Source organism: Herpailurus yagouaroundi, unplaced genomic scaffold (assembly GCF_014898765.1).
Source record: "Herpailurus yagouaroundi ecotype Mexico unplaced genomic scaffold, PumYag 194, whole genome shotgun sequence".
Lineage (NCBI taxonomy): Eukaryota > Metazoa > Chordata > Mammalia > Carnivora > Felidae > Herpailurus > Herpailurus yagouaroundi.
Window position 1 is genome coordinate 8,719,703 of NW_024412425.1, and position 20,634 is coordinate 8,740,336.

Here is a 20,634-nt window from a genome sequence, read left to right on the forward strand (position 1 = left end):
GTTGTGTACAGTTGTTTCTTCCCAAAGAAAAGAGGGACACTCGTCTCTCAAGCTTATTTCATACAGGCAGGCAGAAAACGCATTCAAAGTCCATTTTCACGAACCTTAATTCATGCTGTTGGCATGAAGGAGATGGTGGGGGCAAGAGCCTCACGGCTCCAGCCTTCGGCACGTGTACCTGCCTCTTCCATACCCTGAAGTCCTTCTCCACTTTCCTCTGAGACACCCAAGGCCCATAGGAGACCGGTAGTGTGGTCCATAGCCAAAGTCAGACAGACAAAAATGTCAGCGAGCATTCCCTGAAGGGAATATAAATTGTTTTTAAAGGGGGAGAATTTACTGATTTCTTTTTTTTATGTTTATTTATTTTTGAGAGAGACAGAGGCGGAAGGTGAGTGGGTTAGGGGCAGAGAGAGAGGGAGACACAGAATCCAAAGCAGGCTCCAGGCTCTGAGCTGTCAGCACAGAGCCCGACACGGGGCTGGAACTCAGACGGCGAGATCATGACCCGAGCGGGAGTCGGACGCTCCACCAATGGAGCCACCCAGGCGCCCCAATGATTTCCTTTTTTTAATTTCAAGGCCAAACTATGCCTTGAAGAGTCAGCAAAACGTTGGGGTCATGAGGCCTGTATGTCAGACATCTGTGTGTCCCTGCTCACACTCTGCTTCCTCAACATATTATAGAAAAAGTCAGCGCATCGACAAACACAAAAACCCAAACCTTCACCTAAGACCGTTTGCACCCACCGTCACCATATGGGATTTGGGAGTCCATCTTGCCTTCTATCATCTTTTCAGAATTGCCCAGTTCATGAAGGGAAGAAAATGTCGTGGGTGCCTAGCGCTGTGTCGTAAGTGGTTTCCGGCTGGCCCCCAGCAGTGGAGATCTGGGGCCCCGTATAGAACGAGGCCCATCCTGCCCCCTGACACCCAGGTTACCCGGACAAGCCTCTGTGATCAAGCATCCCACGTTCCCCACTGACAAGCTGTTGCTGACCTCTGCGCTGGCGAGGAGTAGACGCGTCCCCCAACAGTCATTAGAGGGGCCATGAACCAAAGCCCGACGCAGCATGACGGGCAGATCACCTGTACCTGGAAGACTCCCTCAGACTGCAGGGACAACAAAAAATAAAAGTGCATTTTAAAGTATTTGACACTTGACACCTGCTGCTTCCCCCTGCCCCACCCCCACCCCCAAAATGAGGCAGCAAGACAGTTATGGCTGGAAAAATCAAATCAAACTCTGTCCTTACATGTACTATGTACTTTAGTACCTCTGAATCATGTAGAGGGAGACTGTGGAGAGGGGACAAGCCATAGACATCTCGGTGCCCAGGGAATTGAATGGAGAGGCCTTACCTGGCCCTGTGTCCCGGCTACTCCAGCTCTAAGTAGAAGGATCTTTCCTGTCTTAGTGCCCAGCCGCAGCAAAGCCCTGCTCTGTTCATTGGCCAAAGCAATCAGCTCCATCAGCCACTTTACCCCAGACCCTTTGAGAACCGACTTCCAGCAAAGGGCAGAAACGCGCTCCTTAACAAAATATATGAAAGCACTTCAGGGACAGATGCCAGAGAGACATGCCCGAACACCCTGAAATCACACCAGCACTTGCTACTCGCGGCTCAGCGCCCCAAGAGCTCAGCCTGAATGTGTCACAACAATGTGACAAACCTTTAAATCACCCATTAATGTATATGTTCCCTGCAGAGGAAGCACAGACCTCAGCATCACAAGAGGGGAAGGGGGACAGTCTTTGAAGGAAGCCTGCGCAAGAAAGCCCTTTTTAAAAGTGCCTTTTCGTCTTTCTCTTTTACAGTGATCTTCTGCCATGCTGGAATGTAAACACCACAGGAAGGGACAGAATTGTGAATTAAGGATTTGGACGCCTTGCTTTAGAAGTAATCTTCAAAGAATGCACATCCCAAACATCAGAGTCGCACAACAAGGCTCCGAGCGGCTTGTGACTGCCTGGAAAACGGCACAGGTCACACCTATTATTACCAGTTGGGTCCTGAATTGCTTTTAAAAATCAATAGAAAACATGTTCTTACATCTTGTCTACTTAGCAAGAGTGCAGATTCAGAAAGGGCTTGTCGTTGCCCAGAGAAGGAATCATGTCAAGGATGTCCCCCAAAACATTCCTAGCAGGGAGCAGAAACGGGAACTGAGTTTTTGGGGATTCCCTCCCCTAGATGCTTCCCTGGGGTAAGGGCACTGAAAGACTGGTGGCTTCGCGAACTGCCTACCTGGCCTTCACCTGGCCTTCACCCTTCACTCCCCAAGAAGGCACAGGAAAGCCAGCGCTGTTCTCCAGAGCAGCCAGCAGCCCCCCTCTGTTCCTCTGACCGAACCTGCGCAATCGTAGCCATGAAATAAACAGAGAGAGGGAGAGGTTCTATGGGCCGGGGTGGGGGATTTCTACCCAGACGCAGCCACTTGCGAGGAGAGTCGGTTTTGGTAAATCACCTGGTACTCTGAACTCCAGGTTCCTTGCTTGGAAGCTCAGATGGTGATGCTACCTGCCAGGACTCTTGAAGATTCAGTGAGAAAATTCATGTGACATTACCCTGAAAGTGTGTCCCAGCGGAACAGCCTCTCCTCCTCATTTCTGGTATTATTGTCACGAGTACCATCAGCATTACCATCAGGGATTAGTACTGCTCTCAGCATCACAGCTGTAGCGTGACATTCACCTCCAAGCCCGTGGAAGCACAGTGCTGGGCACTGAAGCAGTGTTTGCTCAGGACTTGAAGGGAGAAGGGTATTTGATCGACACAGCTCATCTTCTCCAGGAAAACTCAGGCAAGAGCATCCCCAAAACCCAAAGGCAAAACCCACAAAGTAAGTTGAATGCGCTTTTGTGAGCACAGGACCCAGAGCATCCTTTAAGATTAAATCTGTATGAAAAGCACAAAAGTCAAATGCTGAACGATACATTAATTATGCACAACCAAAGATCTGGGAGAGGTTAAACCCACATTTGGCAGCAAATTGAGTTCTTTTATTTGAGATGAAATCTGTGCCTAGTGATGATTTGTCCTTCCTGCTTAATGTCACCAAACTTCTGGGGGAGGGGGCGCTACTAGAAAGCAAAAGGACAAGACATCCATTTACTCAAGAGCCTTCCCTGTTGTGGGATGAAATCTAACAGACATCACAAGTAATGGCTTCTCGGGACCACTGCTGGCCGAGGTCAAAGTCATGTACACCTGGAGCAGTATTACCACCATCTCACCCCACTTGCTCAATTAGAGTTACCAAGAGTATTTCTAACTCATGCAGAACGGGTGGTGTATAAGATGAAAGGTTAGAAGCCTCTTTCCAATCATATGTGCCCACTGCAGCTAGGCCTTTGGAGAACATTTCCCCCTGCTCCCCATATAGACTTATTAGCCACCCAAGCTCTGCAGGTTTGTATTTTTTGTTGTTTTCTTTTCGTTCAGTTTTGTTTGAAGCTGCACGTTCTTAAAATCACAGATGAGGCTGTTGATAAACTGTGGTTAATTCCATCTTCTACTACTTTCTACTTAGTTTAAATCCAAACACAAAGATTCTGCCATCATGCTATATGTAGTTCTTGCATGAACAGGGCCAGGTCCGTTCTGCCCAGTTTTGATGTGTGGGGCACCAGAAACAAAGTCTCAGTGGATTGAAGTCAGAAAAATGATCTGTAGAACTTCCATTGTCCAGAGTGGGGTTCTCTGATGCTGTCACTGCCCTGAAAAGTGGCAGGTTCTCAGGAGGACAAGTATCTGGAATTATCTCTGTGATTGTAGCCAGGAATACTCTTGATGTTGCAGAAATGTTGCCAAATTAGGACAACCTGGAGAAAACCATGTAGGCAAGAAATAAGGTGTGCTAACATTTATCCGCTTCTCCAGCTTTGTTTCATAAACTGTCACAGCAGGACTGGAAAGGACCACCTGGACCAGCTTGGGATCCCTAGACTGCAGCACCATCTGTGAGACTGGACTCTCAGCATGGGGCCCAAAAATTGGAATGTTTATAAAGCCTCCCAAACTATTCCTTTGTCTACCAAAGTTTGAGAGCCATCGGTCAAGCGCACCCTCTTCGTTTTTGTTTTTTTTTTTAATTTACGTTTTAATTTACATCCAAGTTAATTAGCATATAGTGCAAAAATGATTTCAGGAGTAGATCCCTTAATGCCCTTTACCCATTTAGCCTATCTCCCTTCCCACAACCCCTCCAGCAACCCTCTTTTGTTCTCCATATTTAAGAGTCTCTTATGCTTTGTCCCCTCCCTGTTTTTATATTATTTTTGTTTCCCTTCCCTTGTGTTCATCTGTTTTGTATCTTAAAGTCCTCATATGAGTGAAGTCATATGATAGTTGTCTTTCTCTGACTAATTCTGCTTAGCATAATACCCTCTAGTTCCATCCACGTAGTTGCAAATGGCAAGATTTCATTCCTTTTGATTGCCTAGTAATACTCCATTGTATATATATACCACTTCTTCTTTATCCATTCATCCATCGACGGACATTTGGGCTCTTTCCATACTTTGGCTATTGTTGATAGTGCTGCCATAAACATGGGGGTGCATGTGCCCCTTCGAAACAGCACACCTGTATCCCTTGGATAAATACCTAGTAGTGCAATTGCTGGGTCATGCATCTGTCCTCATTCGATGGACAGGAAAACAGATTCAGCCCAAGTGACTAACCAAGCAAGGGCCAGGACACAGATTTGTGCCTCCATCCTACATGACAAGTGTATACTCTGATTATACACTTGCCTGCCATGGAGGCCCACAGTGGGCACCCCTGCATACGTATTCTATTTGCATTCACACAGTCAAATAGCTGGAACACAGCAGGTGGACAGGAAGCTAGGGGAAGAAGGCTGTGAGGCACATGAGTAAGCCAATGCCAAAACCCTGATGGGAAATTGGAAGAGCCAGGTTCCACCCAGCTTCTATTAGGAGGTGGGAATCCCCTCCTTACTTAGAGCCAGATAACAATAGGTCGTCACCGAGAAGCAGAACACACAGGATTTCTTATTTTACATGATCAATGTACCCATTCGGGATGAGGGCTTTGCTCCCCAAAAGTTTTGGCTTTGAGTAATCGTGGTTTCAAGCTCCCTTGGTAGAGTCTCAAGGTCTTTATTTTAAAATATAATTAGCAGAAATGTTTACTCAGTGAAATGAAAAGAAAAAAGCAACCAGCTAGCTAGCAAATAGTTTTTAGTCCAAGAGGTCTGTAAGTCATGAACAATTCACTGGGGAATTACTCTGTACCTTTACAGAAGATGCATGTTCATAACTCTCTTCAATCATTTATCAAGGCTTTACTGCATCCCTCTGCCATCCCAAACCCATCCGGAAGGTGCCAGACGCCCTGGAGAGCAGGGGTGGGGGAGAGTAGTGGCTGGCAGGGACTGACAGGTTAAGGGAAGAAAAAGGAAGTTTCCGTCCTCAGAGAGCTTGCGATCTAGTAGAGGAGAAAAGATGCCCATGGGAAAAATATATTTGTAATTTGTTCACCAAGTAAACAAATAGTATGGATCAAAGGGAGAAATTTTATATAGTGAAAGAATCTTCTAGAACAGGTGAAAATCAAGATCAATGGTATATTCATTCCCGTATTTTATCTTTCTGTAGGACTTCACGGTCGACTTGTGGGGAGGAAGAGGAAGATGTGCATCTCCAGCACTTTTGGAAAAGAGATTCTTCAAATTGCACCCTCATTGTCAAGCGCCCCAAGATGGCAGTCATTTGGGCAACAGGATGTGACATAAGTTAAAGTCCTTTCTTCCCTTCTGCAATCATCCTCTGTGATTCGAGTGTCTCGTTGAAGCCAGTGGGGTTACTCCACCTCACTCATCAGCCAGATGAGCGCCTCACCAATCAGGGAGTCAAGACGGCATCTTCTCCAGGCTCCACGACTCCTCTGCCCAGGGACCCCCATCAAGAGCTGCCAAAGATGACAATGCAGAGCGACTAACAACTCTATCTGTGTTAATCAGGGCCCCACACAGCTGGCTCTCAGCACCGACAAAGAACCCAGCGAGAATTCTGCGTGCCCAAGGTACTGATGTCAAGGGAGAGGCCCGTCACAGAGACTGCATGGCCAACCTTCGATGAGGTGGCACGGGGAGGGACATGGCTTGAGAGAGAAGGAATCTGTGGCCCCAACACAATCCACAAGAAATACCTTTGACGGAGCAGTACCCGCATAAGAGGAGAAAAACTTGGCAATGACACGAGTATATTTTCTATACAGAGACGACTTCCAAGGAATGGAGAGAAGGTTTGGGGGGTGGAGAGGCAGGTGGCATGGTAGAAGCCTGGAGGACAGGGGTAGCAGAATGGGAGCTGGGGACAGCAGAGTGGACATAGTTCGACCAGAATGGCTCCATCCATCAGCCTGAGCTTATCAAAACCCTCCTTGAATGGGTTTTTGCCTCCTGGGATGCACAGTGGCCCCAACCCTAGCTGCAGCCTATTCTAAATCTTTGTAATATTCTCCACATGGCATTTCCCAAGAGGAAAGCAACACCTGTCTCTTCAAAGAAACAAATCCTCAGGGGCGCCTGGGTGGCGCAGTCGGTTAAGCGTCCAACTTCAGCCAGGTCACGATCTCGTGGTCCGTGAGTTCGAGCCCCGCGTCGGGCTCTGGGCTGACAGCTCAGAGCCTGGAGCCTGTTTCGGATTCTGTGTCTCCCTCTCTCTCTGCCCCTCCCCCATTCATGCTCTGTCTCTCTCTGTCCCAAAAATAAATAAATGTTGAAAAAAAAATTAAAAAAAAAAAAAAAAAAAGAAACAAATCCTCTGGGCAACCCAAGGCTGGATGGCACTGCCCCCTCTGCTCAGGTGGGTCATAATCTCTGCCTCATTCCCTGGCCAAGTGCTGGTCAAGATGTTAATTAGCCAGGTCACCCCCTAGAGGGAGAAGTGTCCAGAGGACAATACAAGCTTAAGGGGCAACAGGCAAAGCGAACTGGCTAAGGCTCCCCCATGATGCAGCAGTCTGGAAGCCTTTGTCCAAGCAGAGGAAAGGTGAGGCGGCAGCAGGCAGACACCGGAGTTTTGAAATTCTTCTGTAATTATGGCTTTAGTCAAGAAAATGCACATGAGTTCACAGGATGATAAATATTAGCATGCTTCTCCAAGTTCAAGTGAGTTGTCAATAAGACAATTAAAGCAGCATCAATAATATGCACTGTATGTTATTATCTGCTATTCTAAATCCCAGGCTTTTGTGATCTCTGGAAAACAAAGCAGCACAAGCAGCGGTGATACAAATACTTTTTGCACAAGTGAGAGATGTGATTCTGCACTACTGTAACGGCACAGGCCTTGGGGGGGCAGGGCACGGAGCCTTCTTAAACACCGTATGAAGAACGCCGGGTAATGAAGGACGGGACAGGTAGAAAGGGCTGTTACGATGGGAAATTAGCAATCCTGTGTCTAAGGCAGATCAATCACTTGTATCACGTGACCCCAGTCAGTAGGAGCCTGAATAAGTGCCAGCATTGACCTTAATCAACTGACAATCGGTAGTCTGACATCAGAAACTCTAAATTCTTCTAAAAGAAGAGGAAGCGAAGTAAAACTTTCGGTGAAATTAATGAACGTGAATGAACATAACCATTAAGTGTGTGTGTGTGTGTGTGTGTGCATGAAATTAAAACACGACAATCATCTTCACACACACACATATCCACATATACATATAGAATCATATATAGATAGGCATACATATATATTCATTTATATGAAAAACCATATAGTATTGTGCTCAACTGGAATGTGCAACGAGCTATCTCTTGAATACAAATCGCATGGCAAAACTTTTTCATTGTTCCCTAAAACAAAAACCTACACAATGCAATCTCTATACATCTGCAGAATCAAAAATCATTTTCCTCCAAAAATAACTTGCAAAGCATTAACTGCACTGGGATGAGAGTAGACGTTGAAACTACTATTTGTTGACACTTTGTGATTTAGGATTGAAGAGAGAAGTTTTCTCCAAATTAATGAGCCAGACATAATAGAGCACTGTCAAAATATTGATTTTATTTTATCCTACCTATTGTTGGCACTCTTCTCTTAGTTGGTGAAAAATAGAATTTTTCCCATTAGAGTTATCATTTGTTATTATCACATTATTTGCTATTTATTATGGAAAAGGAATCTCATGTCACTTTTCAAGATTAATATAGAACAATCACATGGAAAGTCGTGATAGAGACTAAAATAAAATACCAAATGCTTCCCAGACAATTTTTACTATAGACTGAAATATTTCTTAAGAGGAAAAGAAAAAATTGTTGGCTCAAATTTCATAAAATATATAAATTTAGATCTATATTTATATACTTGGGTAAAAATAGCATTCGAACTAAAGCTTAGAAATTAAAATAATTATATTCATGCTTATTTGGCTTACTTAATAATAATCAAATTAACGAGTGGACAACAGCCAACATATATTTAGAACTACACAGGTGAAATTAGGGGAAATACTGTTTACCAAGTTCTGGTCCTTTATTCTAAAGGATTCGTTTTTTGTAGTGCCCATAACCATTTGTTCTCTTAATTCATGATAGATTTTGGTTAAGGAAGGGAAAATATTTAAGCAACTTTTCTGAAGTATAATAAAAGTCATGCATTTGTTTCCATAATTTTTCTATCAACTCATTTACATTTTAATATTTTACATCGAAGTTACAATGATGTGAAATACGATATGTATGCAAGACTATTTGGAATGTTTACTGTTACTTAATGAAATTTACTTAATCATTTAAAACCAAATGATAAAGGGAAAAAAAATTCAGTATCCAAAGAGTCAGGACACACTTCATTTTCCACCAAAATTTTAAATTAGCTAAATTTAAAAATCACCATCGTAATCACGTAAGTAAGGAATGACAAAGGCCAGGCGTGAGGTGTAATTGTGTACTTTCACGTTCAACATCAAAAGTCCTCTTTGGACCTACAGGTGACAGAAACAAGCATCTAGTTTCCCTGCCAACCAGTCCACTTCCTGAAAGGGAACGATGCTCAGGACCTCCAGAAAGAGCTGAGTGGTAAGAACCTCCTGAAGCAGCCAAGACACCTGAACCAAGCTCAAGGTGTCCCCATGCGGGCAGGAGCCCTGTCTGTGGGGTGTGCCCCCATCACCCCGGCGCTCAGCACTCCACACACCACCTGACAGAGGCGCAGAGCTCAGTACACAGGATGGAAAGGGATGGAAGGAAATACGTGATGCTACTGCAGCCATGCAAGGAAAGAAGCAGCAACCGTGAGCTGCTGGTGCAAAACTCACGATGTGCCCTCTCTCTTCTGAGTGCATGAAGTATGGACAAGTATAACCAAATGAAGTACAAGAGAACTGTGTAGTCGGGGGGACACCCTTACAGCTGGGGTGGGGGAGAAGGGGCAGAGGGGAATCAGGCACCAAGGAACCACTCACGGATCGCAACAGAAACTAGAAGGTAAGAGCGTGGTAGAATTCTTTATCTTTGCAGCTAATTTTACTTTCTAGCTGTTCAGTGTGCCTGGCACAGAGTAGCAGCTCAGTGGATACTTGTAGAATGAATGAATGATCTGTACAGGAAGAAGAATGGATGGAGGGCCACAGAGAAGGACCACTTGGAAGGAAGATTATTGACTGGGGATGGCAGTTCTAAGGCCACAGCAGCCAGTGCCCCTCTGCAGGCTGTGCTCACAGCGGACCGGGAGATCAGCCCAACGGGAAGACTTTGCCTTCCTCGTACAAAGAAGGAAGACCGCACTATTCTCTGGGGAGCAATGCACAGCCAGCTCCAGCCACCCTGGCCTTCTTCATTCTCCTCAAGTCACCAGATCTTTCTAAACTTAGGTATATTGCACCTGCTGCTCCCTCTGCCTGGACATTTTCCTCACTCTTTGCCTTGCTGACCCCTTCTCACCCTTAGTCCTATTAAGAACACCACTGGCCACCTAGTTGCAAAGGAGCCCCCCTCCCCGCTTTCTTCCTAGATAGTCTTAATGGTCATGGTTGAAATGGAAAATACATGTGTGTCTCTCTCAAGTTGGGAACTATGGTCGCCAGGTCCCCAGCACCCAGCACAGTGAATATCTGCAGGATGAGTGAGTCTGCGAAAACAAACTGCAGGGCTTGGTGACACTGCCGAACAACGTGAAGAAGTAAGGGCCACAGAAAACCAGCCCCCCACAGGCTCTGCCCCCACCACCTACTTCTCCACCTCAAGCAAACACAACTCCCATACTCAGAAACACTCCGAAGGAGTCTCACCCTTCAGGGGCCAAGACATGAGTATGATAGAATCTTTGCAACTAAAACAAGTCTGCCTGTCTCTTGAGGCTTGATTTTCCAACTGCTGTATGTGTTCCTGAAAGGTCCATTTCCAGAGGAGGTCCAGGCCAGGGACCAAGAGCCCCAGGCCAAAGGGCACATGCAGGTTCAAGTTCCATTCAGAGGACCCAACATCGCCATCAACCAACCGCATGACCTTGAGCAAGTCAACCCCCTATGGATAAGCCTCCCTGTCTCCATCCCAAGGCAGGGAGTGTTGGAGGATTAAATTAAATAATGCCTTGTATTTTAAAGCCAAGGCCAACTATGTAATAAGCACTCAATAAATGCTAGCAGTTTATTTATAGGACTTGATCTTGGTTTCATATTTCTCCCAGGAAGATGGGATCTTGCTTCTTACTATAACATCACCAGGGTATTCCTCATTTTCTAAGGATGGCTGGCATTTTCCTTTTGTCATAGCTTTGGGGTCCCTCCCAGTGAGGGAAAGTCAGCCCAAATTCCACCTTTTCCCCTGAGGGAAAAAGAAAAGTAGTTATGTTCAACCCGCCACCTCTCATGTAGGTGACTCACCTTGAATGCAATGGCCTCAAGTTCAACTCCATTTTACATTTCATGCTTAAGCACTAGGCTCCCTTGAAAGCAGCAGGTGATTGTAGGCCTATATGCAAATTAAGCACATCCCTGTGTGTGTGTGTATATATATATATATATATATATATATATATATATATATGTGTGTGTGTGTGTGTGTATATATATGTATATATGTGTGTGTGTGTGTGTATATATATATATATATGCATATATATATATACATATATATATAAAATCTGGAACCTGGAACATAAGAAATCATTATCACTGCCTTTACTTTCACTTTTCTCTTGATATAATAGCTCCAAAGTGATTCTGCTCTCGTTCACAGCACCCATCTTGCCCAGGACACAGAATGCACTTGACAGATACTTCCTTGGCATCTTTGGCTTTAGTCCAGGGAAAAGATGAAAACAAGGGCCACCACATTCCCACCAAGATCCCAGCAACCAGTAGGGGTGTGTGTGCGTGTGTGTGCGTGTGCGTGTGTGTGTGTGTGGCCTGGAAACAGGGTGCTAACGTTCCATGGATTAGAGTGAGAATGTTTGTTTAGTGAAGACATAAACCCCACCCCCACCCCGTACCCTTCCATGAACTCAGCTGACCCTTTAAAATGCATCTTCTGAAACATATAGGAAATCAATCAGCTGATACTTATTGATCCCAGGTAAATAACTCCAAAGGCCAGCCAGGGAAACAAAGGGGGAATCTCCACTAGGCTGTGCAAATGACTGATGCCCACAGTTTCTAGTGGGGTTTCCGTTCCTAAAATATTTAACAAAATGTGTAAAACAAGTACTAGCAGTAGCTGGCCATTTGTTGAAGAGCTGGTCTCTGGACTCATTAATTAATCACCGTCTCTTTTAATCCTGATGACTCAATTAGGGAGGATTATTCCAATTCTACTGATGAGAAAACTGAGGTTTAAAGATAGGAATGTCCCGCTCCCAGAGAGCTTGTAAGTGCTGGAGTGGGTGTCGAACCTGGCCCCATCTGACTGACTCTGGCCACTGCCATCACTGTGTCACACTACTGAAAAAAAGCCTTCCAGCTCTCCCTCATTTACAAACCTGATGTTTCTAGCTCAATAAAATAAACATCTTGATCATGGAGTGAGGGTGGCAGCATCTCTAAAAACTAAATTATGCAAAAAACTACCCTATAGATATTGATACATGAAGCAATGCATGCACTATGAACTCTTGCAAAAACATTTAATTAGCAAATAAAATGCACACAAAGAATTTCCCTCTTTAGACTCCTCTTCTTCAGAAGCAATGATGGAGTAAGTGGGAAAATGCAGTTTCCCTGAGTTAATCAAAGGGTTAACAGTTGGCTGATGATAGAGATTAATAAAAAGAGGGTGCCCTTGGCTCCCCAGTCCAGCAACAATTCAATTTTCCTGCCTTCAAGATGAAGGCGGGCAAGCACAAATTATCATATTAGAATTTTGCATTGGATTCTGCCCGGCCCTCGATTGCTAGAGAAGTAAGCACCGAACCCCCAGCCTCCCCAGGCCACCTGGCCCCTTCACAATGACCTCTGCAGGAAGCCAACCTCCACCAGAAATGAGTCACAGAGACAGATTCCAACTCGAAAGTCTGTCCTGAGGAATGAAGCAGCTGGAAACCACTCACTCTTTAGATCAATGAACAAATTATTTTATTGAAGGTGGTATTTGGAGATCACACACAAGAATTATGTGATTTCTATCTCGGCAATATTATCATGCAAAAGGAGAAAAAGTTTTCTCAACAGCAAACCCCCCCGTCGTCCCCAAGATCCACACACAAGCCTTGTATTTTTCACCTGAGTAGCCAGATCCTAACGCACGCAAAAGCAAGCGGTGCCTGAAAACACCATCTCACACAGGTCTAGATCCTGTCAACCTTTTGAGACGTGAGGCAAAGGCATGAGGTTCAAGTGGCTGGTATCGTTGAGATAAAAGGGCATTATGTCAAAACGCAGCCAGTTCTTCTGGGAAGGCTTTGAAAACCGTACATACTCTAATATCTGGAATATATTACTGGCCCTCACCAGACAGCCATCACTAAAGAATAAACACACCAGCAGGCACAGCATACACACATCTCCCAAAAGACAGGCCGTATCACCACTTGCTACGTCACAGAAGCACTGTCATGGGAAATGCCTATCAGATGACCAGACCCCGGATGAGCCCATCATTTGTCACACACTTAGAAAGCCACCGTGTCTTCCTTGGGGTGGCAGCCGTTATTAAAGGCTACCTTACAGCCTTAATCAACACATTTTCAGATCGTGCGAATGTTTGGATCATCTTGTCTGTATTTCTTCTGCCTCCAAAACATGCTAGATGAGAATTTTAAATGGAACTAAATTCCTCATGCACCGCCCCCCACCAGAAAACTTTAACAAAAGCTTTTTCAACATACTTCCACAATGTGTGTGCACAGGGTGACCCCCCCGCCAACACCTGGGGGGGGGGGGGGGGGGGGGTGCTGAAACAAAACAAAACAAAAAAACACACAGAAAACAGATATTAAGTTGTCAAGTCAATGATCTCAGAAAAGAATTGCAGAGAGTGTCTGGCGTTTTGCTTTAGAAACGGAGCATCCGAAAAAGTCCGTGAGAGCTCCAGGCTGGCCTGCAGCTTCAGAGGGCTCCTCCGAGCTCCAAGTCCACTTCCGTCCATCCGGAGTGGCGGCGCACAGGGCTGAGCGAGAGGAGGGGCCTCGAGGACCAGCCCCGAGGCGGCCCTCCACCATCAGAGGCGGTTTGGCTGAGCAGATTAAATCCTTTTCATGTCGGCATGTGGCGGCTTTGCTCCCTCCCTGCGTTCCCACACTACACTTTTCCACCTTTTGAACTCTTCTTGGGCTATGGGAGCTGGGTTGTCACCCACCAGTGCTGACCCTCTTTCGGGTGGAAACGTCTGTGCGTAAAGTTTCTCAGATACTGCAAGAATCCTGCACTGAGTTTAATTAGCACATCCAGCCATGTTTCATCAGTGAGATGCTCTTTGCTCCGTGCAGATTTAAGGCTGCTGAAATAGCCACTTGGCATCAACAGATTACAACCCCAAACTGGGAGCCCTGGCCGCGGAAGCACAATAATTAAAGCACTTTAGCTGTAATTTCAGTAAGATTTCCCACCCCCTTCAATAGGCTTCATAGAAACGACAGCCCTTCTGTAATAATTTGGAAGGCTTTGCCTGACTTGACTTTAATAGATTTTAAAAGAGAATGAAATTTTTTTAAAGAACCAAAAAATGCCTGTGCCACTTTTTTTTCTCTCTCCAATAAGGAATCAATGCTTTTAGACATTTTGAAAAGTAAAATTCAATAATCGAGCTATTCAAAGAGATGTAAGTTTTCTATAATATCCATGTGTTCTGCTTGCTTCTCTACAGTTGGTACAGTTTAGCTGACACAGTTCCCAAATATTTTCTTCCTCTCGAAAACAAATTTACAACAACGCGTATGCCCTCCAAGTGGCAGGTTCCAGTGTAGGTTTTCAACTTGCACATGAAAGGTGAGTTTAATGGGACCGGGAAGGATGGTTTTGTCATAGTCCGCACTGAGTATTGTACGCATGAGTTCCCAGGCTAATCCTGCTGGCTTCAAATTCTCTCTTGACCTTGCTGGAGCCTTGTGGCTGCAACAAGTGTCACAAGCTTCAGTTTGCCCACTAGTAAAACTGCTGAGGGATGCCCTTCACTGGGTGGTTAAAAGAACTAGAGGAGATAACACACCCGAGGTGCGGAACGCAGGGCCGAGCATGAGACAAGACCCAAGCACCAGCAGCCAATGCAGGAGTCAGTGTTCTGGCCACCTCCGCACACCTACACAGAAGTGCCCCAGACCCTCCCTCCCCAGATGCCCAGAAATACAGGCATAAATCTTAACTGAATTCCTGAAAACCCTTGAAGGCCCTACAAGCTAGCCCTTCCGTGAGCCAAAATCCCATCCAAGTCTACGGGAATTACGTGGGAACCTTAGATGCGCAGGTGAGACCACCATTATAATTAAGGGCATTGCTGTGATTAATCTCGGTTTTAGCGACTGTATGGGTCGGGTTTTACAACCTAAATAGAGCTACTTCATCCTGGGGGACAGTACGCGTGCATGTGTAATTTGGTCACGAAACAACAAAAAGCTAAAAAACATGAAGGAGGCTGATGGTCCCAGATGGATGGAAAAGGTGGAGTGAAGCATGGGGAGTGGGCAGACCAGCATCTGGGCTGAAGAATCAGCAGGGAGAGGGAGAGGGAGAGGCAAGAGACAAGCCCACCTCGGTAATCAGAGACCCAGCGCAACACGGCTCAGGTAATCAAAGCTGTAATGCACTGATCGAAAACTTGCAGGTTAATGTCAGCTCAAGCCTACGGTGATCATTTTTCCTGTGTCAAAATGGCACTTAATTTTCTCATTGTAAAGCTACAGAGTAAGAATAGGTAGGTAAAGGAGGGGGGATAACCCTACAAACGGATTTTCCTTCCTGCATCTCTTAATGCCCTGGAGGCATCTGCGTGACTTTCCTTCGAGGCCCCTGCCCCTCAAAGAGGGCTTGCTTTGGCTGTCCAGAACCTTCTCCACCTGCCCATGAAGCCTCCAAGCCTGGTGTCCAGAAGGCTGTGGCTGGCTTCTCGGGTCCGTAATGAAATCACAGGGGTCTTGCAGTGAGTATGCCCCGGGGCAGCTCACACCAGCCAGGGGAGTCGCACTGCAGCAGCGGAGGGGTTAAGCATGCCAATTCTGGAGGCAGCCTGCGTAGGCTTTAATCCTAGGGCCACTACCCATCCCTCTCAGTGCTCGAGGTTCCCTTCCTGAAATTTCGGACAAATATAATACCTACTGACATAGACAGGTTGTAAGGATTAAACAAGTAAAGCATTTAGAACCCATGCCTACCACACGGTAAGTGCTCAAAAAGAATCCCAGCACCCTCCTCCTGCCAGCAGGGTGCCCGGCCTCAACTCTGAGACCAACAATGGTTACTTCCCAGTTCTTGATTCGTACATCACTGTCAGGGGACCCAGAACCCAACTCCCACCCACAGGGCCATTTTCAGGGTGTAGCTGATATAAACACAGTCAGAGCTGAGAACCACACCTTCACTCTGGACACCCTCTGCCCACTATTCTTCCACTGTGGGAGTCTTCCCTCTTCCCAGACACCATAGGTCTGTGTCCGTTTGGTGCAGGGCCCAACTCCCTGCTGCCTCACGGCACTGGACATGCCTGTCTCCCAACAGCCTGTGCTCTCCCAGTGGGTGAAATCTCTGTGTGCTCCCTAAGATGGCCAGCACAAGGCCTGGCACATGGAAAGCATGGGAAATGAGCCTGATTTCCCCCCAGGGGACACATGGAAATGTCTGGAGACCTGTTTCATTGTCACAACTGGGAGGTGCTACTGGCATTTAGGTAAGAGGTCAGGGATGCTGCTAAACATACCACAATGCACAGGACAGACCTCCACAAGTAGGTAATGGCCACAGGGCCACTGTTGAGAAGCCCTGTCCAGGAACACAACGTCCAGGTTAGTCAAACAAATCCCACCAAAGGCCTCACCCTGAATCTTAGCTCTTCAGGTGGATAAACCTGACCTCTAACTGGCTTGGAAGCTGTGACAAGCCAAGTACCCCATGTCCTTTGTAGTCGCAAAAACCCCAAGAGAAGAGAAAGACCAAAGATCTACAATGACTTCTTAAAGTGAAAGTTGGGGGTGATCAGGGCCCTCACGCAGCCAACAGAGCCAGCTAAAACCCGCCCCAATCTCCGCACAATGAAGCCCCATGGCAGACAGGCAACAGAAGCCTGTTGATGGCATAAACTGGGCAGGAAGGCCCCGACCCCACCCCCAGGCACTGCCAGGACCCAAGCCAGGTGGCTGGCTGAGTAGCCTACCTTCCTGAGGTGGCCTCCATCCATGTCTGCCTTCATTTGGGGAGGAAAGGAACCCTGGGGTGGCACAGGGAATCTAGAGCAGATCACCTGCACTCCTCGGGCTCCATATTCTCAGGATATATGTTCCCCTCCACTGCACACATACACTCACAAACTCCCTACTCTGCCCTGAGTAGTATAGTTGTGCACAAAAAGGAAATCATCTTGGGACAGGTGCTTCAAGCAGGCAACACCCTCCCCAGCACATGCACGAGCACACACACGCATGCACACACACGTACACACACCAGTGTCACCACAACTAAGACCTCAGTCTGCACATATGACCGCATGAATGACTCCCTAGTTTAGCTCAGCTGCTGACCCCTCTAAGGGCACTCAGTGCTACCAAGGGTGGCCCAGACAGTCTAGACCTGAGCAACCAATCCCTCTCCTTGACAAAATGCCTCTGTCCCAACAACTCCCAACGGGGTACCACTCAACCAGGTAAAACACACAGTGAGCCTCACCAGCCAGGCAGAGCCTTCCACCCCCAACTTGCCCTGGGAATGCTTCTTTCCTTCTATCCTCCCGAAGCCCTGCCATGGCATGTCCTGGAGGGAGCATGCCGGTATGCAGGGCAGGTATGGTTTCACAGAGAAAGCCCCTATTAGCAGAGAGGAGTCTCTCCAACGCCAATGAACTCGTGCCTTGCTTTTAGACCTCCCAAGCCGGGCTTCGCAGCCTGAGAAGGCCACCTGACCACAAGTGTCCTTCCAGCTCAAATCTGAGGCCTGCCTTGGAGACAGGATAAAGCAGGGCTGAGCACTCACCTACTCTAGGTTCTGGAAGAGACATTTGGGGACTGCTGTCCTCAGCATGGACAAAAACTGACCTGGAGAAAGCTCACTTCTGTTGTTAAACGTGCATCAAGTCTCACTTTAAATAATGCTGAGAACAAAATGCAAGCTGATATTTCAGCTTACTTAAAAGGCTTATTAAAAACACTAAATCCAAAGATGTTAAAAAGCTATAATTGTCCTCATTCAAACTGGAAAAATAAATCCATTTGCTTTCTTCTTTTATGATCCTCTTCTAAAAAAATAAGTTCATCTGTATTCTCACGAGCATCACTGCTGCCTTTCTTTGCCTCCATTCAAGGCACCTTAAAAACACCTGTGCCATTCATAGCCAACTTTTGAGCAAAAGGCAACCATGTCTGGGGAAGGCTGTTTAACTCCGATTTCCTCATGCCAGAGATAAGCTTGTCTTGCTCAAAAAAGTAAGATGGAGTTCAGAGTTCATTTGAATGGGCTTGTGGATTTTATAGGTCTGAGCTGATGGAAATTTCTTTGGTTACCTAAGGCAGAGCAGACAGCCTAATCGCTCGGCTTTTTGGGGCTTGGCAGGCAGTGATCCTTCAGGACTCATTGGGCGGCTGTGGTTAGTAGGGCTGTGCATACTGGCCACCTCCCTGTCCTCTCCCATTATAGGGGTTACCGGCCTCCGGCTCGGACCAGAGCAGCGTGACTGTCGCTCCCTGCCTGCCCTAAGTCGTCCGTGAAGATAGCCCCAGCCAGCAGTTAACTTGCTGAGTTGTGAGGATCTCAAGCCTGCTCAGAAGTTAAGCACTCCAGGCACAGAACAAGATGGGTTTTCAGAGCAGTGGTCCAAGAGAATGCAAATTTATCGAAAGCGCTTTCTCCAGGTTTTCCATAATTAGCATTTATGTCTCCAGGAACTGTCTCCCCGAACCCAGTTTAGGGTGAAAGCATTTTAGAGACTTTCTCTGCAGATGACATATGAGGTACTAACCTTTTTTCATATGCCCAGATGTTAAGTTCATTTTCATCACATTTATGCAAATTTCATTTGAACAGTAAATCAAAAGAAATCTTAAATCATTGTACACTATTTAAAAATCCACACTAAATCCGGTTTACTTGCAGTGATATTAACATAAAGTCACAGTTAAGGGACTGAAGGTAGAAAGCAGATGTCACAATCCCTTCTTCCATGCAACGGCCCCAGAGATACCTGGGGTCCTGGCCCTCCATCAGTTCTAAATGTCTCTGCCTAGTCACCACTGGATTCAAGTTTGGCCAGATTAGAGGCGCTCTAGAAACAGAAGCCTTCTAAAAGTTTTCCAAACTATAGGACAACAGAGGTCTCTCAGTCCAGGGGCCTGTCACCCATGTCAGTGTCTGGACTGAGACAGGACAAAGTTCCAAGGCAGGGGCCCGGTGGTGAGACTTCTGGCAGCTTGCTCCCTCCTCAGTGGGGGGAGAAGTTAATTCCTCGGACTCTGCAGGCCTGCATTTGTCAAGGCGCTGGACGTCAGTGCTATCATTACCAAGCAAATCAGCCAGGCGGTTAATGGTGGAATCAGGAGACATTTGCACTCTGGTATCAGAATGACATCATAACTAAAGCAGCCTTCAGCCAGAAGCTCTAAGCTCTCTACAAGCAGAGGCCAGAGGGCTGCTGGGGGCGCCCCCCTGTGACTCCCCAGGCGGGAAGCTGAGTCCTTACCCCTTCCAGGAGGGGTGGTGGGCCCAGCCCCTAGCAAGTTCCTAGGCAAACAGGAACCAGGGCTACAGTTCTCTCCCAAGCCAATCGACTTTCCCCCAGGTTCTGAACACTGTAAATAATACTAATAATATATTATGTATTTTTAATAAAATTTAAGATCCTATAAAAACCACTTTCCTCGCCAGGCAAGGGTTGGTATTTTATTAATGCAGCTACATTTTGGCTATACCATTTATGGCATTTCCAACAGAATCGTCAATTTCTCGGTGACCCCATCTAGCAAAGAAGCTCTTTACTCTCTCCTTTGAGCAACAGAAATAAATGATGCTGGGGAAACGGGGGCGGGGGGGGGAGGGGGGGGTGGGGGTTCGGGAGCTAAGGAAGAAGCCCTTCCTGGTCTTGTTTTGGCTGCTTTTCTTTTTAAAGCCGATCACTCACACGCACGCACACACACACACACACACACGCGCGCGCGCGCGCGCACACACACACACACACACACACACACACACACAGAGCCAGAGACACAAACCTTAGAATAATGGGGGAAGCATTTAGCTAGCTACATCCGCGGCGCGGCGCGACGAGCAGCCGGCCCGCTCGCTCTCGCTCGCAGCTCTAACCCTCCACGCCGGACGCACTACTCGCCCGGGACCCGAGATGCCCAACTCCACCGCGCCCCAAAGGTCGCCTCCCGAGTCTCGCTACAGGTACACGCGTGGCCCAAACACCTCACCTGGCCCGAGAAGTCGGGAGACAGAGAAGAAAAAGTTCTGCGAGCTGCCAGCCGGGAGCCCCGGAGCCCGCGGCCGCAGTCCTTCTGCCAGCGAGCAGCCCGCAGCCGAGGCCCGCCGGCAGCGCGCGGCTCCCGGCTCCTCGCTGGCCGGCTTTGCGCGCTAACCTCTGGGCGCGCCGAGGCCACGGCAGGGCACTTACTTGGCACTCGCTTTGGTGCGTGCAGGTCGTCGTGGTGTTCACTTGGGTTTTCAAACAAGTTTCAGGGAGGAAGAAGGAGGCAAAAAAAAAAAAAAAAATCCAATTATGCAAATTGGCTCCGGACTGGGAGGCGCGCTCTGGATCTGACGCGGCTACTGTACGAGTTCTCGGAGCAGCCCCGGGCCGGGCAGATTTATGCGGGCGCGTCACGGCTACGCCAGGTCCCGCCGCCGGAGCATCTCGAAGTTAATTAAAGCGGTAATGTCCACTTTCCCGGCGACCCTCCGTGCGCGGGTTTACTGTTTCACGGTCCAGCCCGACCCGGGCGAGGGCGGGGGCGCTTTTCCCCACGCCTCTCGTCCTTCCCTCTTCTTGCTCCCCCTCTTTTTCCTCTTTCTCTCCCCCCCCC

General features: G+C 47.2%; 1 protein-coding gene across 11 annotated transcripts in view; it reads right to left on the reverse strand.

Moving 5' to 3' along the window:
- Positions 1-20,634, reverse strand: part of ZNF536 (zinc finger protein 536) — a 444,163-nt gene that overhangs the window by 416,633 nt on the left and 6,896 nt on the right. For 8 of the 11 annotated variants that reach the window (XM_040446280.1, XM_040446279.1, XM_040446275.1 and 5 more), the window contains exon 1: positions 20,226-20,628. The exons of the other annotated variants lie outside the window; for them this stretch is intronic. The gene's annotated coding sequence lies outside the window, so the exon portion shown is untranslated. Of the gene's footprint in view, positions 1-20,225; positions 20,629-20,634 lie in introns of those variants that run through there. 11 annotated transcript variants of the gene reach the window in all.